Raw genomic sequence first — 20,442 nt, forward strand, 5'->3', positions numbered from 1 at the left:
AGGTTCAGACGGAGTTCTTCTGGGTAAACTCTGGTTATCAGAAAAGGTTACAGTCATCCAGCAGGTTTTACTGTGCCACTTCATTCATTGAGAATCACTACATTCTCTGTCTGGGTGAGATGGGGCAGCCATTGCAGGGAAAAGAGTATTACCTCATGCCCAGTCCTTTCTACCATGCTATTTAGTAGCCTCTGAGAGACAACATAGAAAGCCATTGGAGGCTCAGATATGAATGTGATCTTAAAGGTATGCCTTTCACTGCAGTGTGGAATCCAGATTGGAGGGAACTAAGAGAACAGGAAGTTCATCCAGGTGACTAGTGCAGGAAAATTTTAAAGATAGAATCCAAAAGTCATACCTACACAACAGAGGGAAGGAGAAGTAAGTGCAGACTGAAAAGTTGGTCTACAGTCTTCTCTCATTATATATGATTATTCTGAGTTAAAAAGATAAAATAGAATTACTCAGAGAAGGCTCTAATGCAGTAGAAATGCAAAGTGCCACTTCAGTCAGCATTCTAGTACTAGCAGTCCTGACATCAATTTTAACACTTGTCAAGGGTAAGCAGAGAAATAATACTGTCGTGATTTTCAATCTCCGGACTATTTATTTCTTAACAAGAATTGATGTCTTGGACCTGACTTGGTGATTTAATAGCTTCATAATCTGGAAAAGGTCAGTAACAACAGGTGTGCCACCCATTGTGCATTGTAAGCATTTTATGTAGCCTACTTCATTTGCTTGCACAAGTTGAGCTTGTAGGAGCTGTCCTCATTTGATAGTTGAAGAAACTTTTGCTAAAACATATTAGGTTACTTGAACTGACTTAATGGCAACAAAAACACAAATAAGATCCTGAATACATTCCAAAAATTTCATGTTTCAGCTTCCTCATTCTGACAGAAGCATAGTTCTGCCAACTTTATTGATTGATTGGGAAGATCAAATTGACCATCATACATCAAAAATATTTTAAAATTACAAATTTAAAATTATACCTGTTAGTCATAAGTTCCATATATTTCATTCTATATGGTGGTCATGGATTGAATGCTTACAAATTTAAATGATCTGTGTCCTAACTAGGCTTGAGGATATTCTTTCTCTAATCTGTGTTTGCTCTCTTGAGTCTTGTTTGAGGTGATATGCTTTGGATGCCAAGCTTTTGTTTGCCTCCAATGTGTAATTTCAGAGCCATCACTGATGAAACAGCAGCTTTTTGGGAGATTTTGAAATGATGCAATTTGAGATTAAGACCTGCCAGCAGTTAAGAATTAAAAATATCTTGAAAAAGAACAAAGTCTTGGTTAAGTGCATATCCTATAGAAATCCAGGCAAAATGTTTCACTTCTTTATGATTGTGCTAAAAATATGGAGAGAGAGAGAGAGAGAAAGAGAGAGAGAGATGTGTGAATTAATAAGATCACCCAGGATCAAACTGTGATATGTCCATGCTGAATATATGAGATAGTAAGTTTAAGTGAAGCAGACAATTGATGGAGAGTGTTTACTGGTAACCCATTCTTTTTATATTTAGTCATTAAGTGACATATCTGGGCATTTTGGAAGTAAATTTGATTGGAGTGGCCTATGAAAGTCCACAAGTACTCTAACATTCATTTAGTCCACTGAGTGATATTAAATTTCAACATGACATATAGATGGAGTGTATCTCAGATTTCCTGGGACAGAGCACCAAGTGGAAGGCTCAGATGTTGTTGACGTTTCTTATAGAAGAAGATGAGGTAGGGTTTGAGAAAAATGTGATTTGTGGTGATAAGTGATTATTCAGAAAAATTTAAAATAGCTATCTCTGCATCCATTTAAGGTGATACTGTTATGTTCTAGACTCTTATGATTTTTGAGCTGTCAGCCATTGTCTGTGACCAAATCTTCAACATGGGAACACAATTGTCAGTGTTAACTTTCCCTACACAGAAGTTAGCTGATACATTTTCTCTATGACCAAAAATCAAACCATGGTTGATGACTTGTTCACTTTTAATCATCAGTATTTTAGAAACCATTCAACATATGAGAGAATAAAATTTTTAGAAACAATTTAAAAATTCAGTGATGTTAATTTCTTTAAAGCATATTTTGCTGCTCAAAAAACAGTGTAACACATGTTACAGAATTTATTTCTCTATGTCTGCTTAATATATGAAGTGACAACAAAAAGGCCATAGAGTAAGTGCGACTATACTGTTGCAATATTCTTCTATTTTACTGGGTCTAGTGAAACCTACTCTAAACCTACTCTAAAAACACTGAAATAAATTAATAAGTATTATAGTCCTATAGCAGCCAATAAAATAATGCTGGTAGAGTTAGTTAAAAAGGGAAAACAAAACAAAAACAAGAGAGACACTATCTTGGAAAAATTGCAAAAGCATGTTAACTCTAAGTAAGAAAGGATAAAAGAATGCCCACCACCATTGTTTCTCCCCACCTTCTGCCACACAGAGTGAGAAAAAGGCAAGAAAAAGGCAAATTATAAAATGAAAGGGAATGACAAAAGCAATGGGTGAATGTTAGTGAACCAAACTCTCCAATTAAAAGAAAATGTTTTTAGTTTGGATTTAATAAAAGATCCAGTTACAGGCTGTGTCCAAGATATCTGGATAGGTTAAATGAAAAGGAAGGAAAAGCAAATGTCATAAACAGCAGGCATAAAAAACTGGAGGGCTGTATCAACACTAGAAAGATGGGCAAAACCTGGAAGCCTTATAAGTGATTAGGAGGGACATTTCAAAAGGGTGAATTTGTAGCACACAACAATTTATAAAATAGTTTAAAGTCAGTGATAAGAGCTTCTACTTTATGAAAGTAGAACAAGTAAGGCTAAAATAGAGATGGAAAAACAAATAAAAGTAAATAAATTCATAAATTGAAGACAGACCTAAATATAGCAAAGTAATAGCAAACAAGCCAATTTTCTGAATTCTACTTTTGCATTTTATCTAACTATCAGAACATGGGGACTAGGAGAAGGATGAGGTATGTAGTGATTTCTGATCATTTCTTTGTCTCAACATCTATCCTTCTTCATCTAAGCAGCATCTCAAACCCAAAGTTGGGCTTGCTCATGCTTGATGATTTCCATTCCTCTCTCTCCCATTGTCTCCATGTGGTCAAATCCACATACCTGCCTGTTCAAATGCCTCCTAATGCCACCCCACCCCATGAGACACTAATACAGACTCCCTGGCCCTACTCCCGTGTCCCTCAGGACTTGTTCAAATATGCTGTGGATACCAACTCTGAGTCACAGTGGGACTCCATCAAACTCCTGCCTGCACAAAGTCAAAATGAGAACAACCCACAGGCAGAAAAAATTTTGTCTGGGTGCATGTCCTGAATTCTAATGCAGACCAGCTCAATGGTGCACCCCTCTCTTTTGCCTCCCATGCACTGGGTGAGAATGACCGGGCCCCCTTCCTTCCTTCTACCCCATGTATTTTGTTGAGTTAAATCTATCTGATCAACAATGTGAAGCTACCTTCCTTCCTTGCCAGAGTTCTGCCTGGGTATGAGTTAGCTGGACACAGGACAAAAAAATAGCTACAAGGGTGTCCACCAAAACAAGCAAACTTCCTGTGAGAGGGACATGGGGTAAAAGTGAGACAGGTAGTAGGTATTTTATTTAGTTAGTTATTTTATTGGAAAGTCAGATATACAGAGAGGAGGAGAGACAAAGATCTTCCATGCAATGATTCATTCCCCAAGTGGACACAACAGCTGGAGCTGTGCCGATCCAAAGCCAGGAGCACAGAGGCTCTTCTGGGTCTCCCATGCAGGTGCAGGGTCCTAAGGCTTTGGGCAGTCCTTGACTGGTTTCCCAGGCCACAAGCAGGGAGCTGGATGGGAAGTGATGCCTACCAGGCTTTGAATGGGCACCCATTTGGGATCCGAGTATGTGCAAGGTAAATACTTTAGTTGCTAGGCTACCATGCTGAGCCCAACAGATAGGCATTAAATTATCCAATAGGAGAAAGAAGTATTCTGTGAAAGACACTCAAGAGTCATGACCTTGTCCTCAGGAACCTTTCGAGGGGAGGGCTAGTGTTCATAGCCACTTTCAAGAGAAAGAGACCTCCAAATCAAATTAGGGAAAAAATACATGATAATAATAGCAATACATATATTTTGTGAGGTACTTAGATGTATTCAGGGAGAGATTGAAAATAGATTCATAACCTGAGGCTTTTTTGGCATACTCAAGTAATATTGATTTGTGCTTCAAGGTCCACACAAGGAAAGCTTATTATTAACCAGTTGAGAGATTCCTATGCTCTCCTCCATGCCAAGACAACAATCTTTGTGGTCTGTAAGGTTTGGATGAGCCATTTATTTATGATTTATGACTTAAAGGTGTTGCTCTATGCTTTCCCAAACTTATAAAGCAAAAACTCTCCTATTAGGACCTTATTTTAGTGATTTGTTTTTCCAGAAATGCTCTGGGAAATTGAATCTCAGATTTTAAAATATCATCAGGTCAAAAGATGTAGTGTTTTGCCTTCCACTAAATTCTAGCTTTCCCTTAAAACACAAGTCAATAGGCATATTCTGTGAAGGGTTAGAGAATAAATCTTTTACACATTGATTGTGAGCTGGAGTTTCTATCACAGCTCCTCATCCCTGCCATTGCTGCACAAAAGCAATTGTTTTTTTTTTTTTTAGAATCAACAGTGTTTTAATTTCTTTTTTTAATTTTAAAATATTTTATTAAAATAAAGGTCGTATACATAAACCTTGTGAAAGTCCCTCCAATGCATGAATTTCACAATTTTTAGGTAGTAATTCATCTTACAACTTTGCACAAAGTTTGTGAATTTGCTGATAGAATGCACAAATACTGAGCAGATATCAGGATGACTATAGTAACAAAAATTCAAGTTCACTACATTTACCTGGAGAGTGTACACTAATCTCCCTAGTCTTTACACTACTTGCATGCTTACACCATCACAAAGTTATTTCTTCAATAGAGTTTAAACTGGAAAGTCAACTCATCACCTTTCATAAACTGTAAATCAGATGGGCATTCATTTGTGCTCAGATGGGTCTTTAAAATGAAAAATCTCCATTTTATCTTAACATAATAGACTTCAGGATAAATGATATCTTAGACACGATATATTGAAAAGACATCATCATTCGATTTTTAAAGTGATAATAAAGAAAATGATCAATATTTAATGTAGCCAAAATATTCAGTGTTTGTCCTTCCCTAGAGTGATCTTAATAACTGCTTCATAATAGGTTAATATGCCTGATAGATCTTGCAAGCACTCCTTTTGCCATTCAGGAAAATTTAAGAACCAAAACCTGCAATTATGTGCAAAAACAATCACAAAAAATAAATTAGTTTTGGTCTCCATAGCAAAAGCAAGATTATTATAGTGAAATTAATGATGGTGGAACAAAAGAAAAGCACAGTATCCGATAGTAAATAAGGTCAGTATTTAACAAATAAAACATGGGAGTCACATTGATTTTTCAGAACAAAGCATGCAAATTAAAAGGAATACAAAGTATTTCTATTACCCAAGTGAAGTAATGTTTATGAAATGCCTACACCTAGGATGCTAAATCCATTCAGTAGAGAAAGAACTGTCCCCTGAGCTAATCATGCTTTGCATGCATGATATCCACTTAAAACATAATGAAGTTGTATTAATACTTTTATATATATATATATACAAATACTAATTCAAATGTATCAAAGCTCTAAATATAACAGCTAAACCCGTGCACTCTTAGAAAAAAACATAAAGCAACCTTTGAATTTAAACTGGGTATCTGTGACAATAAGTGCAAACAGAAAAACAAAATTAAAGTATCCTTCATCAAAATTAAAAATATTTGTGCATCAAAGAACACCTCCAGGAAAGTGAGATGAGCAACATAGAAATTGGGAGTAACTATTTGCAAATCATATAAAGGTCTAATATAAAGAATTCTTAAAACAAATAAGAAAAACCAACTTGCTTTAAAATATGAGCAAAATAATCACATTTATGTTTCTCCAAAGATGTACATATGATCAGCAAACGTATGAAATAAGGTTCCATCATTAGTCATTAAGGAAATACACTACCATAATGCACATTCTTAAATCCACCAAGCCGTAATTTAAAAATAGTTAAGAAAGGATCATTTTAATTAACTCTTTAATAATAATTACAGATTTAATATTTGTGACAAAAAAAAAATGTTCTCCACTGCTGGATGAATGTTAGATGGTACAGCTACTGTGAGAAACAGTTTGGAGCTTTTCAGAATGTTAAATACAGGATTAATGTAAGACTAGAATTTATATGACTAACTACATATCCCAAAATTATGGCATTCATATGCAATATGAGGATGTGGTAAATCCAGTTAGAGTTGCCAGAGGTTGGAGATACACATGAAGAAATGGATGGGGAAAATTCCTGTTGTAATACAGCCATTTTGAAGCTTATTGGAAATATTGCTTTAATAACCTGGTAGATGTACTAATATTTTTAATGTTATATTTTCCAATGATTAATTTTAAAGTGTTAGATTAATTCTGTCTAAAAAAAAAAAAGACCCATGCTAGGATGTGGAGTTATTTAAGTTTTTACGATGACATACTTTCAATGTACCTTTCCTTTTCTTTAGTTAATACTAAAGAAATACAAGAAAGAAAAAAAAGGACAGCAAGAACACATGAGGCCCAGTTTGATTATGCTATTTTCATTTGTTAAGTAAAGTGATGTAAGGTAAACTGATAAAAAAAAATCTAGAAAATCCACATTTCTTCAGTGCTCTAAAGTATGCACAATATGAAGTCAGTAGTCTTAAGCTGGCTAGTTCTTTGACTCTGTCGTCAAGAGATAGGCAAATGTATTTTTGTGCCAATGGTGAAAGGAAGGATAACAGTTTTTCAACAAATACACTTCTCCCATCTTCTCTGTGATTTCTGCCAGCTTTGTATTAGCAGGTTTATGCCTCCAGAGCTCCAATTTCGAAATCTAAGCTCTGTTTACGCTAAAATCTTCTGAGTATCAAAATGTTTTAGCTGCTTTTCAAAGAAAAAAAAATAAAGGCACTTTTATTATGGAATAATAGAAAACCTTCAAAATCATCAAAACTCAAAATCTGACCATATATAGGAGAGGGTAAATACACAAAAAGTGTCTCAATTTTCAAGAATACAAAATGGATAACTATTTCTTTTAATATTAGTGCCAGAAAATGTTGACTTTTCTAATTACTATAAAGTGGAATTATTTCAATGCTCTAGTAATGCTGTTGCCCATCAAAGATAAGTTCGATCTATGGAAGAAACTAAGAAACTCAGCAGGGCGCAAAATCCATTCTGCCATCAGGGAAAGGCAAATGAAAACCACATTGAGGTTGCTCCTAAACCCAGTGAGAATAGCTCTGATTCCAAAAATGCACAATGATAACTGCTGACAAGAATGGGGAAAGGGTTACCCTAGGATGCACTGGATAGGAATGTAAGTGAATACTAGCATTCTAGAAGACAGTATGAAAATTGCTCAGAAATCTGAAAATAGATCTATGTATTATCCACTGCTCCCCCTCCAATTTATCTAAAGGAAATGAAATTGGCATATGTCCTCTGTTGTGGTGCCGGGTGTCCTCTGTGGGTTCCATGGACTGCCATATCCTCCAGGTGCACGTGGATATGCTGTCCACTGAGATGCAGCTGATGTCTTAACCAGGAGGCCAAACACCTGTCCCAAAACACTGAATTTTGATGTCCATTTTTTTTTTCTATAACTGTAAGTGGGCAGTTTCTACAGGTCAGCCTCTACATGATGTGCTAGCATTCCATGTGGGTACCTGCCACAGTCCTGGCTGCTCTGTTTCCAGTCCAGGTTTTTGGAATGCCCAGGAGTAGCTCCTAGGCGCTCTCTTTGGCCTGCCCAGCTCCAACAGTTGTGACCATTTGGGGAGCAGGTCAGCAGATGGAAGAGCTCTCTGTATCCTCACTCTGTAACTGCCTTTGAAATAAAAATAAATCTTTTTTTTTAATTACCTATACTTAGTTAATATAAAACAAAACATGAAACTCACATTGATGCTTATAGCACGGATTATTAAGATCAAACATTAAAAGCAAATCCTGGAAGTAGCAAAGGGGAAAATGACATGTTACTTAAAAGGAACCTGTGATACACTAAGGTCTGATTTCTTGTCAGAAACCATGGAAGCCAGAGAAAAGAATGATACAAACATTAAAAGTAGCTGAAAGAAACAGAAAAGTAAACCATGCTACATATGATATACAGGGAACAATCAGTTTCCAAAACTAGATTCAGATACGAAAAATGAAAGAAGTCTAAACTACAAGAAGTTTTAAGGAAATTCTATAGATCAAAATGAAATGAGACCAAGTGAAAACTCAGATCCTCTGGCAACACTTTAGATGGTGGAAAATGTAGAGATCTGCATTAATTCAAAGTAGTATTGTTATTTGTTTTCCTTTTCCCTTATAATTTCTTCCTAAATTATATAACTGTCAAACACAATCTTTAAAACAGTATCACAGGGCATTGGTAGCACATACAGATATGAAACGGAGATTGCAATGTAAAGTTATTGATATATACGGGGATATTTCTGGATTCTGTGTGAAGAGTTATCACCTATGAAATGAGTTAGAAAAAAAAAAACTAAATATGTGTATGGCTTTTCCTAAGACAACAAGTCATTTGAAAGTTTAATGAAGTATCAGAAATATTTTAAGAGACTGCAGGGTGCCAAAGAATTATTCAGGTGACTTTGGGCTAATCAGTACACATGAATACAGAATCCATAAACTTGCGCCTGACTGCAGTGGCAGCTAACAAAGTGTGATGCTTGAAATGTCCTTCAAAAGAGAACTTGCCACTGGATGTCAGGGTGGGCAGTCTTGATAGCTTCTGGCTGATTTCAGCTTTCCAACTGAAGACACACTCCTCCTGGGTAGTATTAACTGAAGACTAAGAACGGCGAGCGTATTAGCTTTTGGATATTTTGCTGAAACATGGAGCTCCTCCAATGGGAAATGTGTGTTCCTGGGATTCCTGCTTGGGTGTGCCAAGAATTGTGTCTTATCTGTGCTATGGGGTAAAAAATGGGGTAAAAAAAATGTGCCATGGGGTAAAAAATGAGCTCTGGACATTCCCCCAGTGGAATACACAATTCTACTGTGATTGGAAATGTTCCCCTCCTGTTACTGCTTTTCCTTTACCTTTCACATCCAGTGGACTGCTCATGCTCCTAATTCCATCCAAGCACCTGCTTCCAGGCAAGGATTCAACCTACATCATTCCCAGCACACATTTACACAATCCCAAAGCTTAAACAGTGTGTACCACTCTTGAATGTTTTCAGCAGATCCTTTGTTTTGTCTGCATCAAGAACAGGACAGAGATGAACGCATCACTTCATCCTGGTGTCTGTGGGAAGGGATATTTTGCTACATTCTTATGCACCTTACCCTCCCTCGAATGTGGGGTAATGGTAAAGGAATGAGAGGCATCTATGTGGTGTGATTGCCAAAGTAACAGTCACAATATATCCTGACTTTTCCTGTGTAATATGGAAGTGAATTCAGTGTTCAAGCACTTGTAAAGAACACTCACCACAAGATTTGCTGAAATAGATGTGGGACTTAGAATAAATTCAAGCTATTTATATTTATTGTCACAACATATCATTCATGGTAAAGAAGAGAATTTTATGTTATTTTTTATACCATTGGTAATATAAGTATGCAACCATTATACAAGGGTAAAAGTGATGTGAATACAAATGTAAGAATAAAGCAAATCTCTTATGTGTCACTGGGTTCAAGAGAATACAGAAATAAAAAACAGCTCTTTTATTAAGAAATAAAAGGAAATTTTTGAGAATAGAAACAAAAAGGCTTTTTCACCTTTCTAAAGGACAATATTGAGCTCTAAAAAGAAGTTAGTGATCTATTTAAAACTTAACTAATCAAAACATAGAGGATGATTGCTCCGTATTAAAAGAAAAAGAGGAAGGAAGGAAAGAAAAGAAAAAAGAAAAAGAATAGCCTGGGAGGTAAGATGACTGCATTACTTGGCAACTGTTATCCTTGGCTCAGAACTTCATGTCCTTCTCTACAGGATGGGCAGAATAATACCTACTGTGCATATGTAATATTAGAAGATGATTAAACCATGTATCCCAAATCTTGAGTTCCAAGGGATCCCCATATCAGTTGTACTAGTAATAAATTGTTTGCCTGCAACACTCTCTGTTATTGCTATCCACAAAATTAGAATTGAACAAGAAAACAACAGTGATCTATGGAACTGAAAGCAAAGTGATTTGGCAAAAAGGAATTGAAAAAACTCTCCTGAGAATAACAGTTGAAGCAGAGAGAACAACAGCAGGTGACTTTCGCATGAGAAGCACACTGATTAAGCACATTCACCTTTGAAAAGAGAGAAAAATTGAAAAATAAAAAAGAGCTAGGTAGTTCAAGACAATAGTAAAAAAAACACTTTGAAAAAATATTTCTAAAATATGTATCTTATAAAGGAAAGTTATTAGAAAGATACAGAGATTCCAAAAATGCAACAAAAAGGGACAGGTATTTGTCCTAGCAGTTAACACCCCATTTCTATGTCCACATCCCATATTCAAGCCCTAATACCCTTCTGAGTCCAGCTCCCTGTTAGTATACACCCTGGGAAGCCGTGAGTGATAGCTCCAGAGTGCTTGGTCTCACCCATGCACATGCAAGTTGATTTAAAAGGGAGCCAAAGCTCTTGATAAATATCTCACCAAAGAGTATACAGATGTCACAAATGCATATGAAAAGATCATTTCCATCATGTGTCATTACGAATATGCAAATCAAAGCAACAATTAGATTCTATCACAGTCCTATGAGATTAGTCAAAATTCATTGGTTGATAATTCTAGTGAAGATACCAAATGATAGGAGCTCCCAATGATTGTGGGAGGATTACAAGATGGTCCAGCCACTTTGCAGACCTTTTGACTCTTCTCATAATACTAAAGCATTTTTGCCAAATGATTCTCTTGGCAATCATTCTCTTGGATTTTTACCCAAGAAGTTAAGAACCTGTATTCATACCCAAACAGGGTCGTGTTGTTTATAGTAAACAGAACATCCAGACAGTAGAATATTATTCATCAGTGACTGCAGCTGTAGTGTTGCCTGTAATGCATCCCATATGAGTACTGATTTGAATCCCAGATGCTGAACATCTAATGCAGCAAGTAAACTCTGTGTGCCTGAGGAAAGTAGACAAGGGTGGCTCAAGTACTTGGGTCCTACAAGTCTGCAGTTCTTGGATTTGGCCAGGCCCGGTCAGTCTGGGTTATTGTAGCTCTTTGTAAGTAAACCAGCAGATAAAAGATCTCAATCTCTCTCCCTCTCTCTTCCTCTCATTGACTCTCCCTCTCTTTCTGTTTCTCTCTCCATTGCTTCCCATCTCTCCCCCCTCATAACTCTTTCAAATAAATAAATGTCAATAAATGAAGATACAGGTAAATGAAGGAACTCTCGGTTCCAACTATCTGATATCATGAAAAGGTAAACCATGGAGAAAGTGAAAAGGTAAAAAGATTAGTGGTTGTCGGGGTTGGGTAGATAAAGGAGGAAAAATTAGCAAGTGCATCACAGAGTTTTCAGGACAAAGCTGTCACACTGGGTGACACTAATATGGGATCCGTGTCACTATACATTTGTCCATACCCACTGAATACACATTACCAAGAGTGACGCTTACTGTAATGTATTCCATAGGGTGAGTAGGTGTCGATGTAGGTTCACTGATTATAACAAATGCACCAGTCTGGTAGGGCATGTTGAAATGGAGTAATCCATGCGTGTCTGAAGCCAAGTTAAAGGAAATCTGTACCTTCCTCTTGATCTTGTATGAACTTAAAGCTTACCTAAAAATAGAATCTTACTTTTTTTTTGCCTAACAAAAAGGCAAAGATGAAAAAATGCTGGAACATATCAGATTTTATTTAACTAGGACTCATTTAAAGTACCCTTCAACCTTAACGTTTTCATTGAATTTTTACCCACCTAGCTACGTTTTTATCTTTTAACAGTTATTCAAGAACTTGATGAAGAAAATCAAAACACTAGCAGTAGTTTTTGATCAGTTCAGGCCTTAAGGTCTGTGAAACTCGGGAGTTAGAATATGGTTGAGCACATTTCCACTGGTCTCAGAATTGCTGGGCCCGTGTGTGTGTGTGCGTGTGTGTGTGGCCTTTGGGATCACATTTGGTAATGCTTTAATATCCATGTTACAGATGATAAAACTGAGTCTCAAGAAGCCTCACAAAAACTTCCTAGACATGTGGGAAAATGGGGATCTGACTGCTTTTAGGCATGAAATCAGAGTCCTGTGGGGGAGGGCACTGTGGGGGAGGGGATTGTGTGGAAGAGAACACCGTGATGCATAAACCACTACAAAGGAGAAGGTGCTGCACATTTTTGGTATCATTTCAACTGCAGAGATGTTTGGTGATTGAAACAGATAGGGCAGCTTGAGTTTTACGTGGGAAAGAAATGAAAACTTAGAAAGCTTAATGGTGTCTCCCAGACCGTACAATGAATAACCAGAGAGCTGGCTGGCAACAGGCAGGTGTTATGGTTCCCATCTTACCCTCCCTCCATTGTTACATTATCATGTGAAAGTACAGGTAGGAGTCCCACGTGAAGGTGGAAACTATTCCATGGGAGAGAAATTTAGTTTCTGTCTTACCAAGTTCCCCTTTTCCTATTGCAAACTCAATTAATGCAACATATCATAAACTCCAGGAGGGCAAGCAAAGATACATCTTTTATCTGACTTTAGCCCTAGAACCTATCAAAGCACTGACATTGGGTAGGTACTTGACACATAACGCTTGAGTGAATGAATGAGTGCGGTAGTACAGAGTGTTAAGTCCTCCCAGGGCACACGGAGTGCATTTGCTGCTTTGTCAGAGGAAGGTCACCTCAAGAGCCGTTCCTGGTTACTATCCACATGGCAGTTCTGGGTGTGTGCCTGGCTGCTCTGTGGATACATTCTTCTGACATTCCTTACAGTTCCTATAGACAGCATTTTTACCTCTAGAAGTGTGCCGAGATCTGGTATTTCCTCCCAGGAGGAAAGCAAACACAGTACCAAGTGCTGACTCATGAGCTTTTGGAGTAGCTCCAGCCCCTGCAGTATGTGGTCTTCATCCAGGGAAGCACGATTTGGAAGTCTGGTGGATGACTTTGACCTGACGCCAGTTCACATGACTTGAGAATGATGATCAGCTTGCCAGGTTGTAATGACAAAATGTGTTAAGTGACGTGTAATGACAAAATGTGTTAAATCAGCGTGAAGTGAACTAGAAGTGGAACTTAAGCTCTCAAAGCAAACCAAAGCTAGAATAGCACAGCATAGTGCACCACAGAGATGCTAATGAACAACGGAAAAGACATATTTTTTTTTTCTCATCAAAACAGAAAAAGAGAAAGAATGCAACCCCCATGGCAGAACAAACACACTTGTTCCTTTAGTTTGCCAGATGGGGATCTGAAGTCCTGGAGGTAGGGACTGAGCCGTGGGGTGCCTCCTCACACTAATGAGGTTTGCCCTAGAATTTGAGGAGACAGATGGCTCTGCAGGTCGGAACCCCTAAGCCATCTCCCTAGGAGCTGGCATGATTACCTTGGTCCATTTCTTGCCACTGGTCTCTGCCCTCCGTGTCCCTTTCCTTTCTATTTATTTTGTAGCTTTGATTTTGCTTAGTGCCATGGTAATCACTCTTCTTCAGCATCCCTTCTTCAGTATCTTGCTGGCTGCCTGCTTCTCTAGCCTTACAGAATTCTTTCTCTGTCTCTTGCTTGATGTCCTTTCCTCCAGCACTTTTGTTTTAGTATTTCCATCTTGATCATTGTGGATACCATAACTACCTGTGTATGCTCAAGTGTCCCAGGAAGGGCCCATGGATGAAGTAATGAAAACAAAAGAAGGCCCTATGGAAGTCGTAGATCTGTTTCTGCACCTGCTACCCAGTTTGCTGCTGAAAACATGGATTAAAATATTGTGGTCTTTGGGAGAAGCGGGGGTCTCTCTACTTGCTGCTGCTGGCATTTAGGTCCCAGCAGTCTTGGCCAATAATGTAGATGATCTTTTCTCACCCTGTGAGGCAAGAAAGAATTTCCACACAATGTGGCAGATTCACCACAGAGTTGATTCCCAGGATCCAGGCATAAGGCCAGAAGCATGTGGTACGTTGGCTTGGAGAACTCTGAAGAGTCATTTTTGTTTTGTTTATGTGATAATATAGAAGTCTCCTGCGGAATTTGAGTATTACAACCCTCCTGTGGGCTATCTCATGCCAACCATCACTAAAAGAAATCAGAATGGTCTGGTAGAAGTACAACTTTTTAAGAATATAGGAAGTGATGTGGTGACTAAGACAGTGGGATATTGTTCAGCATCTACAAAGGAGGAGTTATGGCGTGCACTGTAGCATGGAGAAGCCTTGAAGACTCTTTTGTTAAGTGAAACAAGCCCTTCACAAAAAAGACAAATTCTGTATAGTACCATAAATAGATGGCACTATGGTAGTCTAAGTTCTGAAAGTGGAATGCAGGTTGTCAGGAGCCTGGGGAGGCAGGGAGAAAATGCAGAAGTGGTGTGAAGTGAGTACAAAGTTTCAGTGAAATGGCAGATCTGCTCCACAGTGATCTGAAGAGCGAACACTACTGAGCTGTGCAGTTAGAAGCATTTAGAATGGCACAGTTTGTATTATGGATTTATTTTTACCACAATTAAAATTCCTTAAAAAGATATGTGGGGTTCAACACTGTAGAAAAAATAATGAGGAAAAAGCAAAAGAAGAATAAACTTGTAATTTAAGATGATGGTTATTTTTGAGTTGGGAGAGGAGAAGGATGGTATAGAATAGTTGGAGAAAACTGTATAAAGACATGAAAGACAGGAAGACTGTGTGGTTGCCTTTTAGTGCTCATGATGGGCTGTGGCTCCAAGGGCAATCCTGTGCTACTGGAAATAAACCATGAAGCCTAGGAAAAGGTCAGTGATGAGAATGTGGAATGAGTTCGGGATTAAGAATTGTTGTATTTTACTCCTATTTAGAAAATAGTGAAATTGGTGTATATCAATCTCCATTTAAAAATCTTTCACAGTTCTTTATTTTTTCACTTAAAAATTGTGGATTTTTTTTTTTTTGGCAATTGTTTGGTCCAGATTGCCATGTGATACCCCTGTGTCTTTCTCCCTCAAGATGCTTTATAGTCCAGTTGTGCTGAACTGGTTGCATTTGCTCTTGTCCATAGGATCATCTTGCCTCCTTGTCTTGCAAGAGGTTATCACACATCACCCTAAGCCTGTTACACTTACTTGTTTTCTGACCAACTTCAACCTTGGCTTTTCACTGAGGCAGTAGCTGAGGGACTTTCTCTACCTTGCTATCAAACAGCAGTCATAGTCTTTGTCCTAATTGATCCTGTCCCCATTGACAACAAGGTCATACTTGTCTTGCTTGCGACTTTGTGCTCTTAGCACAACACTCTGAACCTTAAGGATGGGAAATGATTCAGGTCTCCAACAACAACCACAAATAAAGATGAGCCTTAAAGAAAAGCTCTAATAGTTTTGCTGTAAAGACATAAACCTTCACAGTGTTGAGTGGCTGCCATGTTACAGAGGGAAGTGTACTGGCTTTCTTACTATCCTCTGCCAGGCAGGTTCCCACAGGTAGCTTTATTCCATTGTTTCCTTTGCCTAACGTGTTTGTCTCCCCACTTACTACCTGCTTAGCTAACTCACTCACTCCAAGAGTATTAATTTTAATGGCTATTTAATGAACTTCCCTGGACAAATGATCTCTGGAATCCCCTCTCACCTATTCTGCTTTGTAATATTTCATGGAACTCATGTTCTAACATGCCTAAGGATCTTATTTGTTTGCTGTGTTTTTCAATTAACCCCCACTGCATTGTTGCTCTAGAGTAAGTATATAAACTTCACAAAAGCAGAAATTTATGTGTGTGATTTTTTTTTTTAAAGATTTATTTTTATTATTTTTTCATTGGAAAGGCGGATATACAGAGAGGAGAGACAGAGAGGAAGATCTTCCGTCCGATGATTCACTCCCCAAGTGAGCGCAACGGGCCGATACTATGCCGATCCGAAGCCAGGAGCCTATTCCGGGTCTCCCATGCGGGTGCAGGTTCCCAAAGCTTTGGGCCGTCTTTGACTGCTTTCCCAGGCCACAGGCAGGGAGCTGGAAGGGAAGCGGGGCTGCCGGGATTAGAACCGGCGCCCATATGGGATCCCGGGCGTGCAAGGCGAGGACTTTAACCACTTGCGCCACTGCGCCGGGCCCTATGTGTGTGATTTTTAAAAAAAGCACACAGCATACAATTTGCCATCTTCTCCATTTTAACTTTACAGTTCAGTAGCATTAAGTAGACTTACTATGTTGCGAAATAGATCTCCATATTTTTGCGTCTTGTAGAACTAAAACTCCATAAACGTTAAATAACAATTCTGTACCCTTACCACTCCCTCATCCCCAGTAACTATGATTCTTTTTTTATGAATTGGACTAATTTAAATAACTGAAATAAATGGAATCACATCATACTTGGAATTTTACAAAATACGAGTTTATTTATTTGGAAAGCTAAGGAGTTACAGAGAAAGAGAGAAAAGAAGAGATACAGAGGTCTTCCATTCACTCACTAAGTGGCCATAAGGGCTGGGTCCAGGACAGGCTGAAGCCAGAAGCTTGGACTCCGTCCTGGTCTCCAACCTGTGCTGCAGCACTCAGCTGTTTCCGGCGTCTTTCAGTGCTATCTTAGGAGCATCAGAGGAGAGGTGGATCAGAAGTGGAACAGTCAGAGCCTGAACCAGTGTTCATATTGGGTGCCAGTGGCTTAATCTACTGTATTACAACACTGGCCCTGTATTTGGTATCTTTAAAATTGGTTTATTTCAGATAGCCTGATGTCCTCAAGTTTTATCCCAGTTGCCTCCTATAGTAGGATTTCCTTTCTTTTAAAAGGCCTCATAGTGTTCTGCTTTGTGTACATACCACGTTTTGTTTATCCATTGATTATCTAATGGATCTTCATGTTAATTTTGTGCCTAGGCTATTGTGATTAGGAGCTGTGTTTTAATTCACTGATGCATCTCAAGTACCTAGAACAGTGGCTGTTTATGCCAAAAAGTGGGGGAGGGTGATGTTTAATGAGCAATGTAGGAGTTATTTGTTAAAACTTAAACCTTGCGGTTGGCATGTTCCTACTTCAATTATTATTACTTCTATTATTGACTTACATTCAGTACATTTCTGTAGGCTTGTCCTTAGTAAATGAAAGGAACCGTGAAGAAAGTGGCTGTGAAGCCATGAAGCCTGACCATCCAGACATTTCTTACCCATTGTAAGGAATTAGTATCTTGGTGCTTAGGAGGGGTCTGTGTCTAGAAGATCACATGTACAATACTGTCAGCCTAGAGCTGGGGTAATCAACAATATTCTGAGATACATGCACATATAATGAGATGAGATTTTGGCCTCCAAAGAGGAAAAGACTTAGTGCAGGTGGATCCTCGGGGAATGAAGAGAGATTTGGCATGCAATGTACACCAGGGTGCTAGTCTCCCTGGGGAGGATTTGGTTGTTGTCCTTAAGAGTATGTGGGTTTCCTTGACAACCAACTCCAATTCCAGCCAGTGGCTGGAGTCAGAAATTTTGCTGCTCCCCTTGGAAAGCCAAGAAAAGGATTCCTTTCTTTTTTTAAAAAAAAAAAAAAAGATTTATTTTTATTATTTTTTTAATTGGAAAGGCGGATATACAGAGAGGAGAGACAGAGAGGAGAGATCTTCTGTCCGATGATTCACTCCCTAAGTGAGCACAACGGTCGATGCTATGCCGACCACTGTGCCACCGCGCCGGGCCCGTAAAGGATTCCTTTCTATCCATTGACTTCTAAAGATGTAGGGATTTGGCAAGCTTACCCCAACCACACCACCTTCCCTTTAAACAGGAAGTCTCCTAAGTATGTTGATGCCTCTGAGATCTTAGTAGTAGATTTGAAGGTAATTACGGAAGTGTGCATGGCTTAATTTATTTTTGTCACGGAGTTCATGGCTATTGAATACTATAATTAAATTTAAGTTTTCATTGGTAAATTACAGAGAAGTGAGATTGATGGAACAAAATGTGGCAGCTTCACTGAAGGGATATACTGACAACTATTGCCAAGTAAATTTATGGATCTACTTCTGACCTTTAAAATTCTTAAGAAAAACCTCTTTAGAAATCCCTAATTTACTGGTACTACTATAGCATATAAATTCCTTCATGGAGGCAGTAATATTTGAAAAATTAGGTGTTTCTTTCATATTCTTCTCCCTAAATGTCTGGAAACAATTGCTCCGGAACCACAGTGATTTAGAGAAGCATATTTCTTATGCATACCCCTCAGAGTAACTTTGCCACTGAGTTACTGCTGCTTCTTGACTCAACAGTCACTCACTCGTCCAGTGCCACCCTGCTACACACCACCATCGTGTGCTTGCCCAAAACTGAAGTTCTTTGTTGGAATTTCTTGGTATTCATCAAAAACCTGCTTGTTAACTATATAGTGATCCAGTGTCTGTAGAATAGTGTGATGTGATAAATATTTATGCACAAGACTGTGGATTATTCAAGTGCAGATTGCTAGATAAGTGTAGCCAGTTAATATTTATGAAGTATCAAGAAAATTCTCAGTTGTTCCTCACTTAGAGAATATACATATGATGTACCCCTCTCCAGCCTAGGCAGAACAGCTTCCCTGGAGCACTGAGTGGGGTGACAGGGCCGGGAGGAGAACTGGAACAGCAGGCGGCTGCTGTTTGGGCACTTGTTTCCTGCCTGCACAATATTCAGATATTTTGAAAATTCCACCTGTCACTTGATGGTGTGAAAGCCTTCCAAAGAATTCCTGCTGTACTTTAAAGACATTTCAAAAAGGGAGTGACTCATTGACCTCTTCCCTAGTGGTCCTGATGTGGTCAGACTTCAGCCATACTTCCCTTCCTTCTGTTAATGAAACGTGTGGCCTTCATTTCTGCAATAAGACATTCGCGCTTACGACCTTATTCTTCCTGTAAGACTTTTATCCCTGCATCTCTACATGGTTATCTCTTTTCTTACCTGAGCTGAGTGATCATCTCCTCAAAGAGGTCTTTTCTAATCCCTCGGCCCTCTCCTCATTTGTACATCGTCACTTAATGTAACTCCGTAGCTCTCCTCATAATCCACAACTATCTCAAAAATTAATTTTTTAATAACCTCCGTCTCTCTCCTAACTAGTACACTTTTCTGTATCATAGAGAGCATTCCCATTGGTGTTTGACACACTAGGCGTTCAGCTAGTGGACAATGGATAGATGGATGTTGGATGGGGAATTTCTCCCAGTCATTACACTCTGCATGATAGTAGTGCATTAGAAAAATCATGCCAAAGTCTACGTGAGAAAAAAAAAATCATGAAAGGTCGATGTACTATCCTAAAGTTTCTTAGAAAACACAGGACATGAACTGACCATTAAAAGATAAGTGGAAGTGAAATGGGAGGAAGAACTTTTTGAAAGTTGTTTAACCTCTAAATCTCTAAGGTTTTCTTTCTGTCCCTTAGGGGTGGAGACAAGCCTGCCCCTCATTTGTGGGGATGTTCTGGAGTCAGAGATAAATGCATAAAAGCTGCTGAGTGCTAATTAGCTCTATCTGTCAGGGAGCAGGGAGCCAGCAGGTCTGAGTGCCTGATTGCAAGGTCTGTAGCTGAAAATACTTCTTGCCAACTGCCTGTAGGGGCTGATAAGGGAAATGACTACATTCTGTAAATTAACATATTCTAAGCAGGTCAAAAGTCCCAGGATGTGGAAAACAGTGGTAAAGATGGGAAGAAAGGTGAAACCACCCCTATTATAGGTACCTTGCTTGAGTAATGAAGCTGTGAATTCCTTAACAAGGATCATTGCCGTGGAGTCAGTGGTGGATGGCATCTGAGTGTAATTTTTAGAACTATTGACAAAACTAGAAAGTATACTTAGATTCCTTGTGCTCACTTCTTGGTTCTTTTCTTTTTATCCTTTTCTACATTAAAGATAGATCCGCACTGTTACACAGTCTCTATCCTTGTTAACAGAGCATCTCCAATTCGGGTTCCTTCCCTAGAGGATCTCTCAAGTACCATGCTTCCCTGGACATCAGGAGTTAGGACAAACAACCCTGCAGTGGGCACTGGAAAGCAGGACTCGGGTACCAGTTCTGGTCTTTAGGGCTCTTAGCAATGACTCTGAGGGTAATAGAAGTCCAGGCGAAACTATTCTAAAGGATGAAAGGAAATGATTGGCTGCCCTCATGAAATCCAAGAGAAGTGGA

Source organism: Ochotona curzoniae, unplaced genomic scaffold (assembly GCF_017591425.1).
Source record: "Ochotona curzoniae isolate NIBS_2020 unplaced genomic scaffold, NIBS_Ocur_1.0 contig_1, whole genome shotgun sequence".
NCBI lineage: Eukaryota > Metazoa > Chordata > Mammalia > Lagomorpha > Ochotonidae > Ochotona > Ochotona curzoniae.